The following is a 5,018-nucleotide window of genomic DNA, read 5'->3' on the forward strand; positions in this document are numbered from 1 at the left end:
TGTTCAGCATTCATTTCTCCTTGGGAAAGGGAACAGTTTAGGACATGATTGTAGTCAGTGTTTACACAGGGCAAAGATTTAATATGTGTTATATAATTTATAGGCTTATTTGATAATATTCTCAAAAAAAAGTCGAATGCAATAAAAATGTGGGAGATGTGTCCACATGCTAGAGACCCAAGCATCTAGCTGAGGGCCTGGATCCCACAGCAGTGTCCTGCATGAGTCCAGCTGCAGGCCCACAGCCCATGGCAATGTCTTATGAAAGTTTGCATCAAGGATCTGTGCTAGCAAGGCCCAATGGTCCGTGGTAGGGGCTAGAAAGCCTGCGCCTGCTGGGTGAAGGATCTGTGCCAACAGGCTGAGGGATCTTCCTGGAACAAGAAAGCGACACATAAGTGAAGGACCAGATCTCCCTTAAGAAGAACTGCTGTCATCCACAGTAACAGCGAGGACATGAGCTCCTCCAATGAAGAGAGCAGCTGAGTTCCTATCTAAAAAGCTAGCGTGACAAACTTCTCCATGAGAAGCAACACCCTTTTCCCTCCAGTTCTCCTTTTGTGTTGTTGGCCACAATCCTAAAATGGGCCTTCGGCACCCAGCACTAGCCTGATTTAGTTCAGCTGGGTCTTACAAGTTGACCATTAGTTCAGCCATCTAAAACATTTACAGCCACACAAAGCTCAGTTTGGAGAGGGTAGCTTTTCATGAATTAGGAGTAGGTGCCCCAGTATTGACAACCTAAGAGGCGGCGACGCTGATGGGTCGGGGGAGGACAAGCCGTAGCCGTCTCTCCTGTGCTGTGCAGGTGCCCAAGATCAAGGGAGGTTTGTGCACTAAAAGAAGTGAGCATCCCCAAGTCAGAGGGCGAGAGGCAAAGTGAGCGGGGAATACTGGATACAGAAGCTGGATGGAGCCTGCTCCAGGAAATTGCTCTATGAGAGGATGGGCTGGTTTCTATATTTGACATAGATAGCCTCTGTTCTCAGTGTCAGGGCTGCAACAGTGAGCATGAGAAGTCCCTGCAGTCTGTGTCTCGTGTGCCGTCTTGCCCACTAGAAAGGATACTCCGCCAGCAACCGTATGTGATGAGATTTGTAAGTCTTCCCAAATAAATCATCCTAACCTCCTGTTAAGGTCTGTCTTTAGGTGTTCCCCCAAATTCTCATGCAGTCATGGGGCTGAGACTTCTAGAGCTTGAGATTAACTCATGATCCACTGCGATTATGGGTCTTAGTACTGCTGAGTTTATGGGTGTGAATGCTACACCCAGCCTGAGGGGATAGCCTGAATGTAATATAAGAAAGACAGAGACAGACTTTCTCTCTCTGTTGCCGTTGTTGCGGCTACTCCTTCATTGTGCTTTCTGCTCTTTGTCGCCACCTTGAATGGATGTTCTCTGCCCTGTGCCACTCTACCTTGGAGCTAGCCAAGTATGGACTGAAATCTCCAGTAATTGTGAGCTAAATAAACATTTCCTTCCCTCATTTTGGGTGTTGGGTATTTGTCACAGCAACCAGAAAAGAAGAGTAACTGAGACACTGCCGATTGCATCTTTTGATCTTACATAGTGGTCATTCTACTGATTTATTTCTTTTATTAACTCATTTATTTATCTATTCAACAACTATTTGAGTACTCACTGTATTCCAGATCTAGTGATAAGCTTGTAAGTACAATTGTGAATTTGACAGGCAGGAAACCCTGTCCTTAAAAAGCTTATATTTTTGAACAACATCATCTAATAGAATGTTTTATAGTGATAGAAAAGCATTATGTTCCTGTTGTCTAACGCGGAACCTGTTAACTTAATGGATACAGAGAGCTCAAAGTGTTACTATTTCTTCAAATGTATAGGTGAGTAGCCACATGCAGCTACTGGCTACTGATCTGCACAAGATATTCTAGAAGAAATGATGAAAAAATGAGTAGTATTTATTCATTTATCTTTTATTTATTTATTTATTCATTTACTTATTTAGTACAGGATCTCACTATGCAGCTCAGACTCACAGGGATCCTCCTGTCTCAGCCTCCCCAGCACTGGGATCACAGGCATGCACCACTATGTCCAGCATTCTGGGGCCCGCATGGCATGTGATACCAGGGATCGAACCCAGGTACTTGTGCTTGCCAGTCAGGTGTTTAGATTGCCAATCTATCTCCCCAGCCATGAGTAGCTTTTTAAAAAGTAATTATAGATTATAACAGATGTTGCGACTTAAATACCTGAAGTTCTAAATTAGAGAAATATCAAAAGAGGGGCATTTTTAAGGTACAGTAAGGTAATCTGAGATCAATCAATTTAAGATGAGGTCTGGGAAATGTGAAAGAGATGTTCATATAGAAAAAACCTGTGTGGAATACGGGCATGATGAGGTCCCCAGGAAGGTAAATGAATTGGCATGTTCGAAGACCTACAACAGAATAGCTGAAGTTTGCTAGGTGGGCAGCAGTGTACACAGCGGAAGGCAGCAGAGAGATGGGAGTCATACCATGCACTTGTCAGTGGGGTGCGGGCCCCTCTCACACAGAGCACCATGCTTTACCCCAAGATGCCCCAGGCCTGTTTTCCATCATGGTAATGGCCATCATTTCTTCATTAATAATTCTCTGTAGAGTGATTCCAACAGGTCAGACCATAGCATCCTCCCAGCATATTTAATCCTGTCGATTCTATTATGTAATATGATATGAAAATATCAGAACCTACTGTGGAACTAAAAATTAATCTAGGAGAGAACCTTGCAAGAAGTTAAAAGAAACTGAGTAACAGCTAAGAAATGTTTTGTAAGAGACAGTAATTATACATTATTATTAATGAGATGAATTATTGACTAGCTTGCTCTATCTCTGCATCTTCCCATATGCAGGTATGTTACTAGGACAAGGCTAACTTATGAGATTGAGGGACATGTATTTGTTGAAAACATCTGAGACGAAAACATGAGGGAAGGAAAGACCTGAAAAGGAAATTGATTTAAAACAACTAGACTACCTGCATACCTGTGAATTCTTTTATTTTTTCACTTTTAAGGAAGGGAAAATGCATATGTATATAGCAGGATAGCTGGGATCACTGAACTGCTGATTTCTATTCGTTTATTGAAGGAACAGTGAATCGCTGAGTCCTTGCTGTGGAATATCTTCTCCAAGTGTATAGGCAGGTCTCCTGTGCAAAGTAGTGATTTGTGCAGAGACACAGGTCATTATGCAGATGATATACCATGCTTGGGGCTGGGCACATGCCTGTCTCTTGGCTGTCACTTTTGTCATCTCCATCAATTTCAAAAATTGTCAAGAACTTGCATTTAGACTGTGGATTTTTCTGTTCATAGACATTTTGAAGTCTGTAGAATCATGGTGCATTAGTGTGGGTGTAAGGCCAAGGGCACACCTTTAAACAAACAAACAAACAAACAAACCAAAAACCCCCACAAATGCTATATGCTTTTTACTGACGAAACTTCCAGTGAAATAGTTTTTCTCCAGATGTACTAGTTATTGGTCCAGAGTGGCTAACACAGGCATGAAGCTTTTCATCTTGCCCAGTCCAGCACACTCAACACTTACACGTACTCTGGGTTGGTGGTTTGTTTCTTTTAACTCACTGTGGTACTAGTTCTGGCACTGGAACACATACTATGAGCCAGTCACGACACTGGGTAGTTGTAGCAGTCAGGGTTTTACTAGAGGAACACATATAATACAAGGAACAACTATAACATAAGATGTACAAAAGTATAAGAAATTACAAGTTTGGCTTACAACCGTCAGCCACAGAGTCAGGTGAGGAAGGGTGCAGAGGGCGTCTGCACACCTGAGACTGAAGGATTCGGTCCAATATCTGGAGCTCACTGCAGTGAGATGTACAAGTTTGTAATTGCCGGCTGATGGGTCTGCAATGGAAAGGACGGAGGGCTGATGAGTCTGGGATAAAAGGCTGAAGAGTCTGCAAGGGAAGGATGAAGGACCCAAGCCAGAGGCAGAATAGTCTGAGCTGCAAGCCAGACAGAGATGCCCAAGCTGACTGCAAAGACTGCAGTTCCTCTGAGGCAGTGAGACAAACCGTTCTTCCTCAGTCCCCTTTATATATCCTCTAAATTCTGAGTCACTCTAGGCCGAGCCCCAGGCAGGGCCCCTAAGCCCCGCGTGTGATCCAACCAAGTTGACACCGTGTGTCAACCACTGCAGCAGTCTTACCTGGCTGTACGGCTGGGAAAAGGCGCTCACACGCATCATCTCATGCTCACACAGCCTCATGAGGAATCATGTCTGGGGCATGCTCTCCCCTCCCTTCACAGAGAACCTGAAGCCACCGTGTGCCCCAGGAGATAGGAGGAAGTGTGGGCAGACACTGGGGCCTCGCACCCTTTGTCCTCATTTTTCCTGATGGAGGAGACTAGGGCAAAGTCCCCCCCTTCTCCTCCTTTAGTACCCAAGAGCACCTGACTGCAGTAACACACACACTAGCCTTAAGAGCGTCCTTTGAATTCAGAGGAATAAAAGTCCAATATCATCAAGAATCTTTTCACTGCAAGTAACCTCAAAGTTATGCATGGGGCACTAAAATTCAAAAGAATTGATTCTTATTTCTCTAAAAGGCTTAGAGACAGGACTAATATGAAGGTACAGCTAATAACATAATGAATAATATTTTTTAAAATTAATTTTATTGAAAAAGAAATAGCAATGAGACAGTTTCCAAACAAGTTAGTAGGACAATTACAATAATTAATACATTGCATATTGTTGTCTTCATAGTAGTTATATTAATCTCCTCTTCCTCAACATTAGTTCTGTTACCAGTACAGCCATTTCTTCCTATAGTTACTCAGCTCATATTTTAAAGATTAATTGGCACATAGAGGAAAGAGCTTGTCTTAGTTACTTTTTACTTGTTAAGACAAGTAAATACCCAACACTGAAAATGAAGGAAAGAAAGGTTTATTTAGCACAGTTTGTGGAGGTTTCAGTTCATACTCCTCTGGCTCCAAAGCAAACGATAGCAGTACATG

The sequence above is a fragment of the Octodon degus genome, unplaced genomic scaffold (assembly GCF_000260255.1).
Source record: "Octodon degus isolate 3935 unplaced genomic scaffold, OctDeg1.0 scaffold00029, whole genome shotgun sequence".
NCBI classification, from domain to species: Eukaryota; Metazoa; Chordata; class Mammalia; order Rodentia; family Octodontidae; genus Octodon; species Octodon degus.